This window comes from Theropithecus gelada, chromosome 4, assembly GCF_003255815.1.
Source record: "Theropithecus gelada isolate Dixy chromosome 4, Tgel_1.0, whole genome shotgun sequence".
In the NCBI taxonomy this organism is placed as follows: domain Eukaryota; kingdom Metazoa; phylum Chordata; class Mammalia; order Primates; family Cercopithecidae; genus Theropithecus; species Theropithecus gelada.
Genome location: NC_037671.1, coordinates 76610090 through 76634623, shown reverse-complemented (window position 1 = coordinate 76634623; position 24534 = coordinate 76610090). Strand labels below are relative to the sequence as shown.

General features: G+C 36.1%; 1 protein-coding gene across 1 annotated transcript in view; it reads right to left on the bottom strand.

Moving 5' to 3' along the window:
- The window catches only part of MEI4 (meiotic double-stranded break formation protein 4), a 216603-nt gene that overhangs the window by 107163 nt on the left and 84906 nt on the right, over window positions 1-24534 (bottom strand). The gene's annotated exons all lie outside the window — the stretch shown is intronic.

Here is a 24534-nt window from a genome sequence, read left to right as displayed (position 1 = left end):
ACAAAAGATCAGACAGAGGACACAGAAGGAATTCTTTAGGTTCCAAATAAAACTGACATACTAAATCCAACACCAAGATATACATCTAGGCGATATTAAATCACAAATAAAAAGAAAGGCCTTTATTACTTCCTAAGAAATTAGCTGTTGGGCCTCTTTAATAAAGGAAAGGTATCTGCCAAATTCCAGTCCTAAAGTATTTTCTACATCATAGATTAATGTTTTCACTGGGTGAAGGAAAGGACAGAGTGAAGAAAACTCTGGGTGAAAAGAAAGCGCTTAGGGTATCACTTAGGGATGTTAGTTATAAAACCCTTATCAGATTAAAGTAAATCAGGGGTAGTTTTTAAATTCTAGGAATATTCCCTAAAATAATACCAATTATCACTAGGTTTCTGGTCCAATAATGATTTCTCTCAGTTTTGAGCAGTAAAATGAATGAAACAAAACATTACCTCTATAAAAATGTTAAACTAGTAGCACAAATAATAACTAAAGTGAAAAAAAAGATCATTCAGAAAAAAATCCATTAAGTATGACAAAAAAGAGTTAATGGTGCTAGTCAAAAAATATTTAAATCAGTTAAAACAATAATGAGTTCAAAATAGATTAATAGCAAAACATATGAATAGCTAATTGACAGAGAAATGGTAAGTACATATATAAAATTCTCTACCGCAAAATAACCAAATTAAAATTAACATATCACTTTATACTTATTAAATTAGAACAGAATATTGAAATAATGTAAAAGAAAAAAAGTACAGTATATCTACATTTAAATTTTATTTTCTTAAAAAAGCTAAATATCAGGCTGGGTGTGGTGGCTTACACCTATAATCCCAGAACTTTGGGAAACCAAGAGGATTACTTGAAGCTAGGGTCAAGACCAGCCAGAGCAACATAGTGAGACCCTATCTCTACAAAACACACAAATAAAAATAAAACAGCTGGGTGTGATGGTGCACACCTATGTGCACTGAGGCTTGAAGATTGTTTGACCCCGGGAGCTCAAAGCTGCAGTAAGTACGCTATGACTGTGCCACTGTACACCAGCCTAGGTGACAGAGCAAGACCCTGTCACTATTAAAAACAAAATACCTAAATATTCAACAATGTAACAATGTACGAATAGGTAAAATTAGGTTAAATCTACTAAATAAATACCACAAATCACAACATTAAAATTATGTAATAACACAGAATACTTACAGTATAATATAGTAAAAAAAATGTGAAATATAATGTTGTAAGAAAAGCAAGTGGTGGTTTTAAAACAGGTTTAAAAATTTGTGTAAAAAAGACCAGGAAAAGAAACTTTTAAAGTTTCCAAAGCAGCAAGATTGTGAAAATCAATTCAATTTAATTTTCGACTTCTACTGGTGTTGATGTTTCTGTTTAAAAAACTAGAAAAGGTAAATTTCAGAAATCAATTAGACTGATATAGATCATACACCATTATACTTCTAATGGGACACACTTTTTTTACCTTATAAAAAGATATGCAAAATAAGGCTTCTATTTTGAAAGATTCTCTACCACTTTTCAGATATAATCTAAAAGAAAATTAGATATAAAATAATTTCCAAAGATGTTCATTTTAAACACTGATTGCCAATTAAAAACTTATAGTAATTACCAAAACAGGCTATGCAGCAATGTAAATTTTTCAGACTAATAGTGTAGATGATAACAACAACAACAACAAAAAGAAACAAAATAAAAAAATGCAGAAAACAGAAAACTAGTTCTAATTTAATGTCACACTGAAAAACTGTTCAATGGTTTGTTTTATAGATTCTAACTGGTAGGTTTGCACACACTGGCTAAAATCTCTGCAGTACGTGAGCAATGCAGCTCAAGTTGCTGCCAAAAAAAACAATGGACAGTGAGCAGAAAGAAGACATTGCCTAAGTGAGTGACACAAGGATTGAGAGATGTCGGATGTAAAACATGAAATACAAAATTTCTCGCCTCATGTTACCTAACACCCGGGCCGTAAAAGCCACTTTTCTTTCATTGCTCAGTCCTATTTAGGGAAGAAAAGAAAGAGGATAGAAAAGTAAAACACTAGAACAAGATTTTTTTTAATGACATTGTATTAAAAATTATAACATCACATTGTACCCCATAAATATATGCAATTATAATTTTTAGTATATAGTAAAAATAAAAAATAAAAATTGAGAGTAGGATTAGAGAAATAACAATAGATGTTAAAGTCTATAAAAGCTAAATTAATTATCACTTTGTGGCACATGGCAAACTTCATTTGAGATGACACAGATATGGGGAATGAAAAGGGCATGAAGTTCAGAGACGACCCAACCAATCATCAATGATAATCAGAACTCAGGTCAGCAGAAGTTTACACATAAAGATCTCCCTACAACTCACTATCAGGCAACAAAGATCACCCTGGATATTACAGATGAAATCCAGATGATCCTGAACTCAAGGATGCTCCTCGCAACTCAGGAAACTTCACCATCTCTATCCTCACAGTACCATGCCTGCTTGTGAAACAGCAAGTATGCATGGTACTGTGAAGAACAAGTTCTACCAAGTTTCTGCTTTCCAGGGCCTTATTTGAACCTAACCTATAAAGTAGAAAAAAATTCTGCCCTTAATACCTATTATATATTCTCTTTTTGCAGTACCTCAGAGATACCAAGAATAATGTGTGTATAAGAAGAATAGAATTTAGCTACAGGTAAAATGCTGGCAAGCGTGAATATTTAGGAAACTAAAAACAAAAACAACACACACACACACACACACACACACACACACAAAATAGTGTCATCCAACAATGAATGCAGGATGAATTACAGCTTCATTCAATGACTGGATCTTAACAGATATATGTCTTAACAGACACGACATTGAGCAAAGCCCTGCAAGTTACTAAAGAATATTTATGTTGTAATTCATTTTACAAAAAGTTCAAAAAAAAGACAAAGCTGAATTATGTTCTTGAAAAACACATATATAGGTAATATTACTACTTTTAAAAAGAAAAGTACTAACATACAAGTCAGGCATTCAGTATGTTCAACAATGGGTTTTCCAATAAGAAGAAATTGCTTTAATTAGCTAAATGAACATAGAAATTCTTTTTAGTAGTAAAATCAAGTAGGAAATAATATGGGAAAGACATGTATAGGAACAGATTTAAAGTTTAGGGGCACATTCTTTTGGATGTTTCTAACAAATTTTGTCCTTGGTCTGAATCTAGAATTTTAATAGGCATAGTATAGTTTCACTTAGACATTCCATTGCTCCTACCCCACCCCAAGGAGAAAGGTAGCAATTAGGAATTTGTTTAGAGCTAACTGAAGGTCTGTCTACTTCTGAGCATCCACCTATCTTTTAATCAGCACTGCCTGTTTATGCTTCCTTGTCCTTCTACAAAGGAAGAAAAGGAAAAGAAAAAGTAATAGTGATTATAGGAAGAGACAGTTTGCTTGTCTGAAGTGTCAATATACTTATGTATCTAGCATGCAGCAAAGTCAGTTGAGTTTAGCGTCAGGGGCTTCCACAACACGCAAAGATAACCAGCAGAAGAAAGGACTGGGAAGGCTGTGTCAAGAGGATGGTATGGAAATGCCCAGGGATGAGTTCCTCTGATTCCTAGGTCTTTACTGCATTTTGTTTTACCTCATCTGGGTTTCACTTTCCTTTGTCTATGGGTTGAATACTATTGAGCTGAGGCAGATTTATTGTCCACTAGAGGCCAGAACTAATTTCTGAACATGCCCTCACTATACAGAGCACTGGTACAGAGTCCTTTAGTACATCTCCATAATACCTTTGATGTCACTTTGTTGAGCACTAGAAGTATGGAGCTAATATTTTAGAACCATGATAATTTTATTAACAAAAATGGTTACTGCTTATTTTCTTACTGACATCAGAAACTAAGCAGTTCTCTTTTTTGATCACCATAAAAGGTTTATTTTCCCTTAGATTTCTACATATTCTAGAGTAACAACTGATCACTTATGCCTTCTCATTCTTAACATTTCCGTAAGCAATCTTGTTGTCTTTATCTCAGTTGCTTCAGTTTGACTTTTTCCTCTTTAACCATGAATAAATATCAATGTGATATTATTCCCCCTTCTAGAATCACATAACTATAAAAACAATATGACTTCATCACAACATAAGCAGGTGAATTAAGCTAAAACACTATCTTGCTTTTATTCATCCTCGTTTGAATGCATATTTTAAATTATTATCAGTAGTATATATTTAAAGTATTGTTAGCAACTTTTGAGCTTAAAATGTACTTTTTCAGTATTATTTGACTCATAAAAACTCCAACACAACCCAATTTGATTCTGTTCTGTAAAACATTAAGTCAAAGCTTCAGAACAAACAAGTGTCAAAGATGGATTGTCAATGTAAATAGTAATAACCTGACTACAAGTAAATCTTTTAAAAAATACTCTCTAAATGATGCTTTGAGCTATAAACTTACTGTAATTGTGAATACCACTATTTGGAATAACCCATTGTTTCATATCCAATTCTACCTTGTCCTGATGAAATTCTTGCCATTATCTGAATGTTTTTTGTCTCAAGGATTACATTTTATATTTGCTTAGCCCTTCAGGCTATATCTGATGCCATATCCCTTTTTCACATAAACTCAAAGACTCTACTTGTTACTTGGCTAGAGACTACAGAAGAGAAAAAATACATATTAATTCTGTTATTCAATGTAAACTCTTAGGCACCATTAAAATTCTGTGCATTATTATATGAATACAAAAGAATGTAACAGTAATTATGTTTGGAGGAATATTTTAGTTCATTAGGACATAAGCCTCTTTGAAAAAGACAGTTGAAAATTTTGTGGCAGAGACTGCCTACCTGCTCACCAGCAGATCCCTTTCCTTTCCCTCCAAGCACATTTGCCAGCTTCCCTTGCACTTGGAGAAGGCATGTGACTGGGTCTGGGCCAATGGACAATGGCCAGGACTGAAAGCACACCACTTCCAGTCCTGGTCCATTAAACACTCCCACATGATTCTTCAGATCTTATCTCCACCTGTCTTTCAGCTGGATGCAGAAAATCCAGCAGAGAATTCCAGTGCCTTCGGGAGTTGTGAAGCCACAGCAAGAAAAAAGCCAGGATTCCTGAAGAAACACTTGTAAAGTTTCTCAAAAACACTTGCTTAGAATGTATATAGAAGGAATAACCCTGCACTGCACTAAACCACTGAGATTTGGGGATTGATTATTACAGCAGTCAACCTACCCTAACATGAATCAGATGTATATCTTTTCCTATCTGTTGTGAAAAACTATCATCAGATTTCCATTCCTATTTTTATTGTTTTAAGTTACTAAGGATTGCATTCTAATTTTTCCCAGCTTTATTAAGGTATAATTGACAAAAATGATATATTTAAGGTGTACAATATGATGTTTTGATATACAACAACATTGTGATGACAACATTTAATACATCCTTCACCTCATATAGTTACAATGTGTGTGTATGTGTGTGTATGTGTGTCCAGGACCCAGCTGCTCCAGCTCCTGCTCTTTCAGATCCATATCACTCTCTGGCTGAAACTTCACGGAAAACCTCAAGCCACAACAACCCAGCAGAGCCCTTCCCAAATATTTTACCCACAGAACCTGTAAGACATCATAAAATGATGATTCTTGTTTCAAGCCACAAAAGTTTTGGAGTGATTTGTTAAGCAGCAATAGTAACAGGAATAAGAATGTCTAATCATTGAGTAAAATAACCATGTATGTCTACTGAATGTCATATATCATTCTGTTGAGAATCTCTTTAGTTTTGATACTATCTTTTTGACACAGGTTAGTTTTAGGCACCTCAATCTAATATTTTATAAGGAACTAGCTAGTTTAAAACAACTGCTATACCAATGATCACTAAACATGGTTTAATCTCACCAGAAAACAGCTAAAAACAGAAAAAAAGATTATCTTCTAAATGCTCAAGGATTTATCATCTCTCTTGACTTCATACGCAGAGATTATATAAAAATCAAAATGATGATGTTGTAATGTGTAAGAATCAAGCCAGGAAACTACTGTCATAGTAAAATAAATAAATTTTTGAAATGCATTTTAAAAATAAAACTAAAATTTCAACAGGACTAAATCCCAGTCCTCCTCCTAATTTATATTGATTAACTAGATCAACTTTTTAAAAAGAACTATGCCTGTGTACTATAGATTAAGTTGAGAACCTCCTTCTTACTGATGACACACTTTGACAAAAAAGTAGTTTTAAAAAACAATGAAATCTACTAGTTAATGATGTTTTAAAGAGCAAATTAGAATTAACTATGCTAAAATTAAAACTATAATTTGAGTAGACACTATCTAAAATACAAATATATCATAGGCAATTCCCTCACAAAAAGACAGCTGATTCACTAACCCAGAGGTACATTTTATAGTGCTTTCCTTTTGGAGAGCTCATAAGGATAGAGATTTTCTGAATATTAAATGTTAAATAGGGACTATGTAATACCTTTTCAAGGATGCATGACTGTTTGTTCTGAAATTTTTCTCAGAAAGAATTTTACATTCCTTTTTTGAGAAAAAAAATTGGCTCTGCCTATAAGCACTCATATAACCCTCATGTACCCTGCAAAGAAGTTGTTGTTGTTGTTGTTTTGGTTTTTTTGTTTTGTTTTGTTTTGATCTAAAGATTCAAGTCATGTTCTTAATTTTCACACTTGTCAGTTTTTCTGCTTAGTTACCAGATGGCCAAAATGTGTGATCCTCAGCTATTACTACATAATATAAACACTTCAGATATTTGCCAGAGAGTTCTATATTCTCTAAAGTTCTAACCCAGCAGTACCAGTTACTAGTGATCCTAACATTCCTGCACATGCCTTCATTACTGCAGTTCTCAGACTTTACTTAGTATCTAAGTTCTCATACTTAGCAAGGTCAGATATTGTCTGTGACAAATGAACAAGTGAATGAATATCATCCAACACCTTATCAAAAACAAGGCAGAGACAACCAATATTTAACAAAAAAGAAAAAGTCAACTCATCATTCTTCTGACATCTCTAATTTCAGCCAAATATCACCTTAGATCACTACTAAACAGTGTATCTGACCTCTGTTGGCTAGTTTGCCTTCAGAAATGCCTCTATTAAGTTATGATTTAATGTTATGGCCTTGACTGATGAGGAAACAACAGAACAGATAAAGAGCTGAAGAGTATTATTATTGCTTACATGCCATGGCTACAGATATTATCCTTTAATAACATGGATCTAGAATATTAGTTATAATTTGCCTAAGTTTGTTAACTTCTGGCTCCTCATAGTGATAAGCAATATAACCCTCAGAAGAAAGCAAGCCTGTCTGTGTGACTGACTGCCTTGGCTGCTGGAGGAGAGGGCAACTTTGGAGATCGTGCACTCTACTTAGCACCCCTTCTTGTGGGGGTTAGAGGATATGGTGGAAGTTTGTCAAACAGCTTAAAAAGTAGCACCGAGGGGCCATTCAGTCCTACACAGTAGTCATAGTAATCCTTTTAAGGAGGCTTAAAAGGAAGAAATGAGCTCCCACTATTTGGTACAGTGGGCACAGAACACAATCCATATGATATATGTATGTAAACCAAAAAAGTATCTGAGACAAGTAATCAACTTAGAAGTTTATTTTGCCAAAGTTAAGGACAATGGCCAGGAGAAAAGAAACACGGAATCACAGAAAGTCTGTGGTCTGTGCCTGTCTCCAAAGACGACTTTGAGAGTTTGAATATTTAAAGGGGAAAAGTGGGATGGAGGAGGGAAAGGGAAGGTATGGTAATCCACATGTTGCAAGAGAAAAGGACCAGGTAGGGGAACAGTCAATTATGTATTATTCTTGTTCTCAGTAAGTTAGCACTTTACATAAGATAAGGGGAACATAGAGTAGCTACCTGTGGAGATACTTAACGTTTTAGGAACAAAAGGAAAAGGCAGTTGTTTGCATGACTCAGTTTTCAGTTTAATGTTCTCCTTTTGGCTTAGTGAATTGGGGTCCTGAGTTTTTATTCCTTCCAAGGGTTTACATAGACAGGATTACACTTTGAGAAAGTGAAAATAAACCCAGCTACCACTTGGCCCATGGTGTTCCCAAATAATTTTCTAACAGGATTTAGCCGAGTCATAGCATAGCTGCAAACAATGGTTAACGAGTCTTCCTTTTGCATGACTGCTGCTTTCTTATCAATGAACCTTGAGGCCTGTTTTATTTCTCTGGACTCCTGAAGAAAGATTACTAAGATATTCATTTGCTAAACTGTCACCTGCTTTGTAACAGTAACCAAATCTAGAGCCAGTTCACACTTCCTAAAGGATGCTTAGACTCAGGCAGCATAAGCCAAACCCTATATCAAAATCTCCTAACCCTCCCTTACTGAGATGCTCCTATGTTAGATGTACTTGGCTTGTTGAAGATCACCCCACAGGGGTGATCGTCTGGGGTTCGACAAACTAACTACATCTAACATTGATTGGAGGTGTACACTGATGGTTTTTGGATAATAGGTTTCAACAAATTAAACTGAAGGTCTTGTGAAAAATCTTCCCATATTTAAAAATCCCAAGGGAAAGAGATTCTCTTGTCCTACTTATGATGAATTTTAAAATGTTATTATTGAAAATCATCACTGATATACATTAAAAATGAAATATACAGTTAGATCCAATGACATTTTAAAATAATCAGACATAAGTAAATGCCAACAGCCCTCTTCCAGAACCACAAGTGGACAAGTTTAATACCAGCTATGGTTAAAAAATAAATGGCAGAAATAATATTTTAAATGTAGTTTTGATCAGAGAAAAATGATCAAATGACTTGCAATACTCAAAATCAACCACCATTAGGTCTAGTCCAAAGGAAATAATGCTCAGGAAACAAAGGTTACTTTGATCACCAAAGCTTCTGCATATTAGGATGACGTGATGGTGGAAAGAATCAGGATCAAGTGCCCAATATAGTTTCAGAGTAGTGTTCTCATAAGAATGTCCTGAAGAAGAGATTGGCCCACAATCTGGGGAGAGTCACAAGAGGCAGGAGAAAGGAAGACGGGAAAAAAAAAATATCATTGGTTTTTTGTTTGTTTGCTTTTCTTGGGAGTAGGTTTGTATATATGTGTTAAACTATGCTTGCATATTGGAAAACTTCTGAGGTACTCTAGAGCTGTTGCCTCTCTCACTGATACTGTTCAGGCAAATGAAAGGAAACTCATTTATAGCTGCAGTCACTAAGAACTGAAACAAACTATTAAGCAATAAAGCAAAAATGGGCCTGTGCATAATTTACTGACCTTATGTTAAGCAATAATGACACAAAGGTATCTTTTCCAGCTCTGTGTTAAAAAATACTGGGATCAGGCACCAAAAACTTAGCTGTTGCTCTAGGATATATTTACTCATGGAAGATAAGATTTTTATCCAGTGAAAATAACCTACTCATCCAGACTTGCTTCAGGATACTCACTTACCTATGTCCATCAATCAAAAAATATAAGTCACAAATTCATCCCAATCCCAACCATGTTCCTGCTTGGCAAGACTCACCTGAAAACTACTCATTTCAGGCCCTAAAATTCTTTAAATAACCTTTCCCTAATTTTCCCATTTGGAGATTCTCCTACATCTCTGTCAAAGGGGTGCTCTATAAACTTAGGTTTGCTTGATCAACACGTTTAATTTTCCAGTGGTCTTTTGGGGTGCTTAGAATCAATAGCCCACATAGTTTCACCTGCTCACATAATGAATAGGCATTACTGCATAGAAATATCCATGGACTATGAAACACAAAGGCTCACTTTTGTGGTATCCTGGGGAAACTACCAGAGACCTGATCAATCTAAGCATCCTGATATTTACCTAGCTTTCCAGCCCTCCACCAACAAGGAGTCAAACTTTGTATCACCCATGATCACTTACTTCATATAGGGTAATTTCCTCTTCTAACTACAGGTGACATCAAGGAAAGAGAGTTAGAAACAATCCCTACAGAACCCTCTATGCATATAGTTTAGTCTAACTTTCTGTTTTCTCTTTCAAAACTTTCTACCCTCTTAACCTATTCTTCAAACCAGTAATAGCAATAATAATAATAATAATAATAATAATAATAATAATAATCTCTAAGCAATATGAGTTATATACATAACTAAATATTTAGAATTTTGCATATTCAACTTTTTTTTCCTTCTTACTTTTCTTTATTTGTATTTTTTATCTTTGTGGGTATTCAAATTTTTGACAATTAACAATTATAGGAAATTTTTTGTGTGGACTGTCCAACGAATAATTATTCATATGAGTTCACAACAACTGCTTGTATATGTTCCAGTGTTAACTTTTCAAGAATCATTACAAATACTAATCCCAAACATAAAAGCAACTGTTTAGGAAAAAATAAAATAAAACAAAGAAAAGTTACAAGCCACACATTTTAGCTATAACTTCACAGAATATAGTTGTTCACTGTTATTATCTAAATAACCTCCTTTTGAACAGAAATAAGGTTTATTTCCACATACATCTTTCAGGATCCTAAAATACACCACTTTATGTACTGTAAGTTTATTGATTGCCTAAAAAGAGTTTTAGAAATCATGTACACATATCAAATATAGTTATTGTGGGGGCAGTTCTAAGATGGCTGAATACGAACAGCTCCAGTCTACATCTCCCAGCGTGAGCAATGCAGAAGACGGTGATTTCTGCATCTCCAACTGAGGTACCGTGTTCTCCAACTGAGGTACCGTGTTCATCTCACTAGGGCGTGTCAGACAGTGGGTGCAGGACAATGGGTGCAGCCTACTGAAAGCCACAGCAGGGCGAGGCATCACATCACCCGGAAAGCGCAAGGGTTCAGGGAATTCCCTTTCCTAACACAGGGAAGTTGTTACAGACAGCACTTGGAAAATCGGGTCACTCCCACCCTAATACTGCGCCCTTCCAAGGGTCTTAGCAAATGGCACACCAGGAGATTAAATCCAGTGCCTGGCTTGGAGGGTCCCATGCCACGGAGCCTCCCTCATTGCTAGCACAGCAGTCTAAGATCTAAATGCAAGACAGCAGCAAGGCTGGGGGAGGGACGCCCACCATTGCTGAGGCTTGAGTACATAAACAAAGCTGCCTGGAAGTTCCAACTAAGTGCAGCCCACCCCAGCTCAAGGAGGCCTGCCTGCCTCTATAGACTCCACCTCTGGAGGCAGGGCATAGCCAAATAAAAAGCAGCAGAAACCTCTGCAGATTTAAATGTCCCTGCCTGACAGCTTTGAAAAGAGTAGTGGTTCCCCCAGCACGAAGTGTGAGATCTGAGAACAGACAGACTGCCTCCCCAAGTGGGTCCCTGATCCCCGAGTAGCCTAACTGGAAGGCTTCCCCAGTAGGAACAGACTGACACCTCACATGGACAAGTACCCCTCTGAGACAAAGCCTGCAGAAGAACGATCAGGCAGCAATATTTGCTGTTCAGCAATACTCGCTGTTCTGCAGCCTCCACTGCTGATACCCAGGTAAATAGGGTCTGGAGTGGGACCTCCAGCAAACTCCAACAGACCTACAGCTGAGGGTCCTGATTGTTAGAAGGAAAACTAACAAACAGAAAGGACATCCACACCAAAACCCTATCTATATGTCATCATCATCAAAGACCAAAGGTAGATTAAACCACAAAGATAGGGAAAAAACAGAGCAGAAAAGCTGAAAATTCTAAAAATCAGAGAGCCTCTCCCCCTCCAAAGGAACACAGATCCTCACCAGCAACGGAAAAAAGCTGGGCAAAGAATGACTTTGACAAGTTGAGAGAAGAAGGCTTCAGACGATCAAACTTCTCCCAGCTACAGGAGAAAGTTCGAACCCATCACAAAGAAGCTAAAAACCTTGAAAAAAGATTAGACAAATAGCTAACTTGAATAACCAGTGTAGACAAGTCCTTAAATGACCTGATGGAGCTCAAAACCATGGCACAAGAACTACGTGACAAATGCACAAGCTTCAGTAACTGATCTGATCACCTGCAAGAAAGGGTATCAGTGATTGAAGATCAAATGAATAAAATGAAGCCAGAAGTTCAGACAAAAAAGAGTGAAAGGAGTCTTTGCCCATGCCTATGTCCTGAATGGTACTACCTAGGTTTTCCTCTAGGATTTTTATGGTATTAGGTCTAACATTTAAGTCTCTAATCCATCTTGAATTAATTTTCGTATAAGGAGTAAGGAAAGGATCCAGTTTCAGCTTTCTACTTATGGCTAGCCAATTTTCACAGCACCATTTATTAAATAGGGAATCCTTTCCCCATTTCTTGTTTCTCTCAGGTTTGTCAAAGATCAGATGGCTGTAGATGTGTGGTATTATTTCTGAGGACTCTGTTCTGTTCCATTGGTCTATATCTCTGTTTTGGTATCAGTACCATGCTGTTTTGGTTACTGTAGCCTTGTAGTATAGTTTGAAGTCAGGTAGCGTGATGCCTCCAGCTTTGTTCTTTTGACTTAGGATTGTCTTGGAGATGCGGGCTCTTTTTTGGTTCCATATGAACTTTAAAGCAGTTCTTTCCAATTCTGTGAAGAAACTCATTGGTACCATTCAGGACATAGGCATGGGCAAAGACTTCATGACTAAAACACCAAAAGCAACGGCAGCAAAAGCCAAAATTGACAAATGGGATCTCATTAAACTAAAGAGCTTCTGCACAGCAAAAGAAACTACCATCAGAGTGAACAGGCAACCTACAGAATGGGAGAAAATTTTTGCAATCTACTCATCTGACAAAGGGCTAATATCCAGAACCTACAAAGAACTCAAACAAATTTACAAGAAAAAAACAAACAACCCCATCAAAAGTGGGCAAAGGATATGAACAGACATTTCTCAAAAGAAGACATTCATACAGCCAACAGACACATGAAAAAATGCTCATCATCACTGGCCATCAGAGAAATGCAAATCAAAACCACAATGAGATACCATCTCACACCAGTTAGAATGGCGATCATTAAAAAGTCAGGAAACAACAGGTGCTGGAGAGGATGTGGAGAAATAGGAACACTTTTACACTGTTGGTGGGATTGTAAACTAGTTCAACCATTATGGAAAACAGTATGGCGATTCCTCAAGGATCTAGAACTAGATGTACCATATGACCCAGCCATCCCATTACTGGAGATATACCCAAAGGATTATAAATCATGCTGCTATAAAGACACATGCACACGTATGTTCATTGCGGCACTATTCACAATAGCAAAGACTTGGAATCAACCCAAATGTCCATCAGTGACAGACTGGATTAAGAAAATGTGGCACATAGACACCATGGAATACTATGCAGCCATAAAAAAGGATGAGTTTGTGTCCTTTGTAGGGACATGGATGCAGCTGGAAACCATCATTCTTAGCAAACTATCACAAGAACAGAAAACCAAACACCGCATGTTCTCACTCATAGGTGGGAACTGAACAATGAGATCACTTGGACTCGGGAAGGGGGACATCACACACCGGGGCCTATTATGGGGAGGGGGTAGGGGGGAGGGATTGCATTGGGAGTTATACCTGATGTAAATGACGAGTAGTTGGGTGCTGACGAGTTGATGGGTGCAGCACAGCAACATGGCACAAGTATACATATGTAACAAACCTGCACGTTATGCACATGTACCCTAGAACTTAAAGTATAATAATAATAATAATAAATAAATAAATAAATAAATAAAATAAATTTTTAAAAAAAAGAGTGAAAGGAAATGAAGAAAGCTTCCAAGAAACATGGGACTATGTGAAAAGACCAAATCTGTGTCTGATTGGTATACCTCACAGTGACAGGGAGAATGGAACCAAGTTGGAAAACACTCTTCAGGATATTATCCAGGAGAACTTCCCCAACCTAGTAAGGCAGGCCAACATTCAAATTCAAGAAATACAGAGAACACCACAAACATACTCCTCTAGAAGAGCAACTCCAAGACACATAATTGTCAGATTCACCAAAGTTGAAATGAAGGAAAAAATGTTAAGGGCAGCCAGAGAGAAAGGTCGGCTTACACACAAAGGGAAGAGCATCAGACTAACAGCGGATCTCTCGGCAGAAACTCTACAAACTAGAAGAGAGTGGGGGCCAATGTTCAACATTCCTAAGAAAAGAATTTTCAACCCAGAATTTCATATCCAGTCAAACTAAGTTTCGTAAGTAAAGGAGAAATAAAATCCTTTACAGACAAGCAAATGCTTAGAGAATTTGTCACCACCAGGCCTGCCCTACAAGAGCTCCTGAAGGAAGCACTAAACATGGAAAGGAACAACCGGTACCAGCCATTGCAAAAACATGCCAAAATGTAAAGACAATCAATGCTACAAAGAAACTGCATCAAATAACAAGCAAAATAATCAGCTAACATTATAATGACAGGATCAAGTTCACATATAACAATATTAACCTTTAATGTAAATAGGCTAAATGCTCCAATTAAAAGACACAGACTGGCAAATTGGATAGAGTCAAGACCCATCAGTTTGCTGTATTCAAGAGACCCATCTCACGTGCAGAGACACAAATAGGCTCAAAATAAAGGGATGCAGGAAGATCTACCAAGCAAATGGAAAACAAAAAAAGACAGGGGTTGCAATCCTAGTCTCTGATAAAACAGACTTTAAACCAACAAAGATCAAAAGAGATAAAGAAGGCCATTACATAATGGTACAGGGATCAATTCAACAAGAACTAACTATCCTAAATATATATGCACCCAATAAGGAGCACCCACATTCATAAAGCAAGTCCTTAGAGATCTACAAAGATTCCCTCTGAAAACCAGCACAAGACAAGGATGCCCTCTCTCACCACTCCTATTCAAAATAGTGTTGGAAGTTCTGGCCAGTGCAATCAAGCAGGAGAAAGAAATAAAGGGTATTCAATTAGGAAAAGAGGAAGTCAAATTGTCCCTGTTTGCAGGTGACATGATCGTATATTTAGAAAACCCCATCGTCTCAGTCCAAAATCTCCTTAAGCTGATGAGCAACTTCAGCAAAGTCTCACGATACAAAATCAATGTACAAAAGTCACTAGCATTCTTATACACCAATAACAGACAAACAGAGAGCCAAATCATGATTGAACTCCCATTCACAATTGCTTCAAAGAGGATGAAATACCTAGGAACCCAACTTACAAGGCATGTGAAGGACCTCTTCAAGGAGAACTACAAACCACTGCTCAATGAAACAAAAGAGGACACAAACAAATGAAAGAATATTACAAGCTCATGGATAGGAAGAATCAATATCATGAAAATGGCCATACTGCCCAAGGTAATTTATAGATTCAATGCCATCCCTATCAAGCTACCAATGACTTTCTTCACAGAATGGGAAAAAACTACTTTAAAGTTCATATGGAGCCAAAAAAGAGCCCGCATTGCCAAGACAATCCTATGCCAAAAGAACAAAGCTGGAGGCATCACGCTACCTGACTTCAAACTATACTATAAGTAAACAAAACGGATGGTACTGGTACCACAACAGAGATATAAACCAATGGAACAGAACAGAGCCCTCAGAAATAATTCCCACATCTACAACCATCTGATCTTTGACAAACCTGACAAAACCAAGAAATGGGGAAAGGATTCCCTATTTAATAAATGGTGCTGGGAAAACTGGCTAGCCATATGTAGAAAGTTGAAACTGGATCCCTTCCTTACACCTTATACAAAAATTAATTCAAGATGGATTAAAGACTTAAATGTTAGACCTAAAGCCATACAAATCCTAGAAGAAAACCTAGGCAATACCATTCAGGATATAGGCATGGGCAAGGACTTCATGTCTAAAACACCAAAAGCAACGGCAACAAAAGCCAAAATTGACAAATGGGATCTCATTAAACTAAAGAGTCTCTGCACAGCAAAAGAAACTACCATCAGAATCTATAGAATGGGAGAAAATTTTTGCAATCTATTCATCTGACAAAGGGCTAATATCCAGAACCTACAAAGTACTCAAACAAATCTACAAGAAAAAAAACAACCCCATCAAAAAGTGGGTGAAGGAGAGAACACACTTTTCAAAAGAAGACATTTATGAAGTCAACAGACACAGGAAAAAATGATCATCATCACTGGCCATCAGAAAAATGCAAATCAAAACCACAATGAGATACCATCTCACACCAGTTAGAATGGCAATCATTAAAAAGTCAGGAAACAACAGGTGCTGGAGAGGATGTGGAGAAATAGGAACACTTTTACACTGTTGGTGGGATTGTAAACTAGTTCAACCATTATGGAAAACAGTATGGTGATTCCTCAAGGATCTCAAACTAGAAATACCATTTGACCAAGCCATCCCATTACTGAGTATATACCCTAAGGATTATAAATCATGCCGCTATAAAGACACATGCACACGTATGTTTATTGTGGCTCTATACACAGTAGCAAAGACTTGAAACCAACCCAAATGCCCATCAATGATAGACTGGATTAAGAAAATGTGGCACATATACGCCATGGAATACTATGCAGCCATAAAAAAGGATGAGTTCGTGTCCTTTGTAGGGACATGGATGAAGCTGGAAACCATCATTCTCAGCAAACTTCGCAAGGACAGAAAACCAAACACTGCATGTCCTCACTCATAGGTGGGAATTGAACAGTGAGAACACTGGGACACACAAAGGGGAACATCACACACCAGAGCCTATTTTGGGATGGAGAGAGGAGGGGAGGGATAGCATTAGGAGATATACCTAATGTAAATGACGAGTTAATGGGTGCAGCACACCAACATGGCACACGTATACATATGTAATAAACTTGCATGTTGTGCACATGTACCCTAGAACTTAAAGTATAATAATAAAAAATATATATAGTTATTGTGAATGTCCAAAATTAGAATATAAAACAGTTAATGAGAGCATCTTTATCTAAATGTAACCACTATTTTAAAAACACTACATAGTAAGTCCTACCAAATATAACTTCTTAATATGTATCAAAAGTATCAAAAAAAATTTTTTTTTGAGACAGAGTTTCACTCTCTCACCAGTCTGGAGTGCAGTGGCATGATTTCGGCTCACTACAACCTCCACCTCCCAGGTTCAAGGGATTCTCCTGCCTCAGCTTCCTCAGTAGTTGGGATTACAGGTGCCCACCACCACACCCAGCTAATTTCTGTATTTTTAGTAGAGATGGGGTTTCACCATGTTGGCCAGGATGGTCTTGATCTCTTAACCTCATGATCCGCCCTTCTCGGCCTCCCAAAGTGCTGGGATCAAAATGTTAAAATACATTAAGATTTACTCCTAACACGGCTTATTTCAGGTGCTCTTCTATGGAATATTTTGAAATTATCTTATCCTCTATATGTAAACTCTCATAAAATTTGTTCTATGAACACATATCAAAACATACTTTACATAGTTCATTATGCTAGATAGTATTTTAAGCATTCTCTCTAGATTGGACTTTCTATCCTCAGAATCACCTTATGATTATTCACCTTTTACAAAATTATTGGAGTTCAGAGAGGTGAACTACTTTCCTGAGGTCACACAGCAAATAAATGATGAAGTCAGTACTCAAATCAAGACCTTTGACAATCTGATACTAGTCTATGCTTGTTAACTACACGCCAAACTAGTAAACACATGTGTGGCCTTAAATATATTTGTTTTCTAATACTGGAGATCATCTATAAACAATGAAATGAGGTCTCTGATATCTATTTATACAGCTTTAATCAACTGTTAAAAGAAAATTAGACTGCAACTGAGTTTTAATTAAATACTCTTGAATATCCAATCATGCAATCACATTCAATATAAGCAGTTCTGATTTAAGGTAAACAGTTTTTTTTTTTTTTCTTTTTCTCCTGCTCACAGCAAAAGATCTAATCAAGAAGATGTATTGAAACACATTAATTTGGAGACAGACCATGGATTCTCACAATACAAAAAGGAATCATTTATAACATCTAAAATACACACAAGAATAAATACTGCTGTTTTATGCCTGAAAAATGCATGTTATTTGTGAATACCTCCTTGTATATTTTGTGACTATTTATGTATTAACCTTTGATTATTATAAATTCAAGGAGTCTAAAACATGTATTTTTCCTTTAATAGCAAGATTCTAGCCAAATGCTAAAAAGCCTCATGAAGTCTTAGTTTTAATTACTTTTCATGTTATAAAAATGAAAGCCTAGGAATTTTCTCTAAGTTTAACAGCAATGTGCAAACAAGTGCATGTGAAATTTATTGACTAAATTGCCTTTAGATGATCACCAGTATTAGAAAACAAATATATTTAAGGACACACATGTGTTTAATAGTTTGGCATGTAGTTGCCAAACTATTGCCTTTACTTTTTGTTTTCTGGCACCTGGCAGATGCCTTCTTCACCCCTTATCAGGCTCATAAACAGTTTTACTCGTATGATCATACTCTTAAATGTGCTTTCTCCAGACAGCAGCTGGCCTAGAGATCAGTATCTAATCATGAGAGACTGGGACAAACTGCTCCTGTTCCTTTTTTTCCACAACATTTACTATCCCAAGGCCAGAGCTAAGCTTACAGAATCCCCAACAGGTGGCCTGGAGGAAGATTTGGAGATCCATTCAAGTGTTAACTACAGAGTTTTCCCTATTTGGCACCAGAAAATGCTGAACCATCTGCTAGGTATACCTCAACACTCATTAAAACTATCTTGTCATGTCTCTTCTCACCTGGGAAGACTGGGTGGACATTAATGAGATTCCACATCTGATGGTGGGCAACACATAGTGGCCAGACTTGCTCAGTATGCATTGATTTCACTTACTTCAACTTACATTCATTTAGGTATGCCCAACAACATAGGTCTCATACTTGGCAAGTCTTACATTTCTAGTGTTGCCAACTGCATAAGATATCAGAAAATTCTTTTTTTTTTTCACAGCATAGACTGTAAAGAAATGTGAAAATCTCATTGAGCCATACAACTAGAGCTGCCAGACTTAGCAAACTAAAATATAGGAAACACAACTAATTTAAATTTTAAATAAACAATGCATTTTTTTCAGTATAAGCATGTCTCAGATATTGTATTTCATCTGTAATAATATAATTTTACATGCAATATTATGATTATTTAAATTTGGTAAAAGATATTTAAACCCTCCCTAATATTAACCAGTTAGTAGGTTAGTTTGACTTGGTAGAAAGACTACTGGAGGATATGTCAAAAGACAGAATTCTCAGCCTCATTCTATTTTCCACCAGACTCTGTAACTCTGGGTATACTCCCTGGCCTCTATGAGCTCCATTATCATTACTTACAAAACGGATAATATGCCTTTCCTATAAACCATACAAGATTGAGAATCAACTAAGTGAACAGAAGTGAAATAATTCTAAAAACTAAATATAAGAGACCTACATATGAGTCATCAATAATTAGTAAGCGTTTAATATAGGAAGCTCACATTATCTTTTCACATATAAATAAATTACAACCCATCTGTTTGAAAATAAAACCACTGCATTCATTTCTCCTACTACTCCAATCTGTTTCTACCCAAACCACTCCACTAAACCGTTTTTGTAAAGGTCACAATGACTTCCTTACATAAACTAAGTAAATCCTCACCCTGAATTCTCTATTACCTAACCGTGTTCATTTATTTCACTACATTTACTACAATATGCAATAGTTGTTTTACATATTTTACAAATATGTTTTACATATTTACATATTTTAAGCACAATGTAGATGTTCCATAAATATGTTGAGTAAGTAAATAAACAAATGTCACTTAAATATACTCCTCTAACTTGTCCTCTGGTAGACACTGTGATGTGCCACCCAGATCACATTTCAATGAAGCACTTGTTGCCTCAACTGTACAGAGTGCTGTCAATAGACAGCCTTCAGCTGCCAGCTCCTTCAGACATTGCCTCATCTGCAGACAGCCACGTCACCCAAAGTCATATCCCTTCATAGAATGGCCCACATTCCAGAATTGATCAATGCAGGAGTATAATGACCTGGTGTCCCGACCCAACTTAGGACAGCCTTGAAAAATCATTCTAGCTCCAGGAATCCCCAGGGTATCAGTGAGCCTACTGAGGCTCCACTTCTCCTTCTTATCCTGTTTCTGTTCTTTCTCTTCCAAAAGGGTTCACCCCAAAGGCCTTCTAAATAAATAGCCTTCACATTACACATCTTCTCAGAATCTGCTTCCCAGGGAATTCAACCTGTGACACCCTCAAAACAGCTTTTAATAGTGATGAAACTCTCTCTGAAACAACCTCCTCTCACGGCTTTCATCTTTTCATCCATTGCCTGACCTCCTTTTTCCTTTTGCAAACATTAAAATACCAGACTAACCCAGGACTAATCCTGGTCCTCTCCTGTTTTCATTTTTTTACACTGTCTCTTAAGTGATCTCAGCCATTTCTATCTTGACATTGAGCATCTCCACACTGATCTCTAGTCTATACCTCTGTTCTGAGTTTCACACTTCTAGAGCCAAAAGTTGATTTGAATAGCATCTCCTTTTAGTGCCATCATCTGGAATTAGGGATACCCTTGCTGCCCTTAATCAATTTGCCAATACTGACCACTGATCTTTTCAAACAAAAATGGAATCACGTTATTCTTTTGTTCAGTGGGTTTCCATTTTATTTCAGACATAAATTCAAATCATCTTCTCTGATCTAAAAGGAGGCTGAATAGTTTTTATATTAGTGAGTATTTACATTTCATATTCCACCATATTTGTAACTGGGATCCTTTTCAGAATGAAATGGAGTGCTATTAACAATTACTCTAGGACAACAGGCAAGAACAGAACTTGCCCAGGCAATCATAGCAACAGGTTCACTCTATGTATAAGGTGTTCTCTGCACTGTTTTCAAACTTTCTGAAGTTTAAAAATGCTTAGACGTAGTATTACTGTTATAGTATTCACAGCCTTGGTATTGATTTAGGCTTCAAAAAGATGCAATGGTAGCAAATTTCGCATCTGTCTTTTGTGTGTAAAACCCATAAAGATATCTCATGCAGCCAAGGTGTTTAACTAATCCAGTGCTCTGCAGCCTTTGGTGTTCATTGGAATAACTTCTGAGATATTTTCAAGACGCATGACCATAACACTTCTCAAGAACCATAAAATCCGAATGTCTGTGGATAGTCCCAGGCATGTGCATTTTGGAAAACCTTCCTAGGTAAGAGCCATTACACTATTCTATGACAAGCACTGTTCAAGCTACCTTCTAAATTAAACTAGGAAATATACTAACATTGATTGTGTACCCATATCTGCAGTGAGATTATTAGCAGGCTTCGCAGTATCGATCACCCTTAGATTAGTTCTTGGTTTTACTTGAAATACTCCAGCAATAGTGTCATGTTTTTAAGGAGCAAGGGTAGATAAAAACATGATTGGCAAATGTCTGTTGTTGAGACTGGGGGTGTATTACATAGCTGTTCTTCCCTTCTTTTGTAAATGTTTCACAATTCCCATAACAAAGAGCTTTAAAATAAGGGCCACTGGTAAAACAAACAAACATAGGATTTTAACTAAAATGACATGAAGTCCAGCTAATTCTATTTCTCAAATAACTTTTAAATTACATTCTTTCTGCTCTTTTCCTGCCACCACCCTATTTCCGGCCTTTATTAGATTTTAACTGAAATCTAAAATTACTTCTTAACTCACACAAGTACTTCCTAATAAATTTATAATTCATTGATTCACACATCCATTCTTAAGGAAAAAAAATATGAAGCACATCTATTTCCAAAGAACTGGCATATGGCAAGAAGCTGATATCCTCTCAGGGCTGCCAAAGCTAGTTTTCTAAGTCATAAATCTGATCAGACCATTTTCCAGGGAAAACAAACAAAATAAAGCAAAATTATCATCTATGATGGTGGTTATCTTTAAAGGTCAGCAACTAAATATATTAGGCTTTGCACACCTTAGATTTCTGTTGGAACTACACTACTCTGCCACTGTGGTACGAAAGCAGCCATAGACAACACATAAACACGTGGGTGTAGATATGTTCCAGTAAAACCTGATTTACAAAAACAAGTGGTAGGCTGGATTTGACCCAATAGCATAGTTTGCCAATCCCTGATCTGTTAATAAACAAATTCCATAAAACAGTAATTGAAACTCTGTAACAACCAAATTCCTTTAAAATAATGATCTAAGACATTCAGTAAATACGACCTCAAACCATCCATATACCTGTATTTCCTGCACAACTCCATGCTCTAGAAGTTCTTCCATTTTTATTTTTTACATCACCATGGCCTTGATAAATCTTTGGTTCGATACTTATTAACACTCCAATAACCAGAACAAGTATCCCTTTATATATAAAGCTTTCCCTATATTCTATACATACCTGGAATATTGGCAGAGTGAGAATCACCCCATAGAAATACCTGTTATATAAACTTCTATGAAGGCAATTATATATTATAGATTCCTTAAATTCTCTGTTTACTATTACTGCATCTGCTAACCTTTAACCAAAGGGTTTATCAAGGGCATTTCTAGGTGCTCCAAAACACCAATAAGTATACTATCAATGACACTGAGAGGCACTTCAGTCTCTCAGAGTAGATATTATATTGTTTCTAAGAAAAGACAACTGAACAACACTGATTAAATTGAACCTTATTTCTTTTTCTTAAAGCCCAAAGCAATAAATATGCAGAAGTACGACTTCATGGAAAATTAACAGCATGTTTTCTATGCACTTCATGTACATGCTCTGTTCTAAAGTTATTCTTTTGGCCAAGACCATAATGAGATTTTGGCCATATATCTTCCTCAAGCAAAACAATATGAAACAGGCCAGATGAAAGGGATTGTGAGAGGTCAGGTTATTTTCATCCCTCTTCTCTTAGGAAGAAACATTCTTTACATCCTAAGAAAAGGAGCTATGATTCTATTTTTAGAGACATCAAGAGAAAGAGATTTTATAACTTTCTCTAATAATCTGTTCTAATGCTTAACAAATTTTGTCATTAGAAAACAAATCTTCACGTAAATCCTTGTGCTACAGAATGAAACGTTTATTTTTCTGTTCTTGGGGAAAGAGAAAACAGCAAAAATTACCTACGTAAGAGACTTGTATATATTTTTAAACAATAAATTATCCTTAATCTATTTGCCATTATCCTTGTTGAATTTTCATTCCTTGAAGCAATAATCCTGATTTTTAAACTATAAAGTGTTTGAAGTTTATTTACAAATATTTTCCTGGTCTAAGACACTAAAACTGAGTAACTGCTTAGACTGTCATTATTTCCCTACAACTTGTAAAAATGTAAAGCTCTAATTACTATTTAAATTGAATAAAAAACAGAATTTAAAATTCAACTCCTATTCTTTTCAGACCTTGAGCAATAATGTTCCCCCAACACAGTTTTCTTAAGTTGATCTTACATAAAAGGTTTATCAAATATACATTTTATGTAGCACAATATCTAACTGAAAATAAAACGAACACAGTGTCATCAAACGTGGGAGGCTGGAAAGTTCGTGAAATTTTAACGAGTCACCTTGAATAAGAAAAACATAGCAGGGAATGGTGATAGTTCACAGAATATTATTCATTCATATTCAAAGCGCTACTGTACAGAAGTACGGTATCTAATCAGAAGGCTGAAGGGGTGACATGGTGGGAAGGAATTCTTACTTGTATCTATGTTTCATCATATTGTTACATATTATTTACCTTTCCAACCCAAAGGTATTTTTCTCTTCAATAAAATAATCTTTATCATCCAATATAAAAATATCTTCTATTAATTGATTGTATTGTATAATAATAAAAGTTCCAAACAACACACTTCTCAATATACTTTCAAAATGTTTTATAGTTAAAATGGCACATGCCAAATAGTGATGTCAAAAGTACAGATAAAACCTGCTGACCAAAATCCAATACCCACAAAATATATTTGTCATATTATACCAAAATCACGACATTTATAAGGATACATTGACTAAAACTCTATTAAATAACATTGACAGACAATGCTTTTCTTAGAAGACTACATAATGATCATGTATAGATGAGTGTCTCTCAAACCTGGATATACTTCAGAATCACCTGGAAAGCTTTTAAAATGGTAATGATATCTGAACTCCATTACGTAGATATTTTAATTTTTCTGGGATAGGTCCTGGACATCAGTATATTCAGATAGCCCAGAGAAAGGGATGTGAACTACTGATAAAACAAAAAGAAATGATTTTTATATTCAGCATACACTAGAACTCGCAAGTCCTTCCCATCTAAGGGCAAGTTGAGGTTAAAGAAAGAGAAACCCACTTAGTCAGCTGAAGTAAAACTGTAATTTTATTGGCAGGAAAGGGACAAATGTGTAGAAAGAGACCAAATGTGTAGAAAGAGCAGACAGACTCATGAGAAATGAGAAGTTGTCAATTTGCTAGTTTTACTATCTCATCAGTGAGTTTCTCTGTGTCTCTTGGAAAC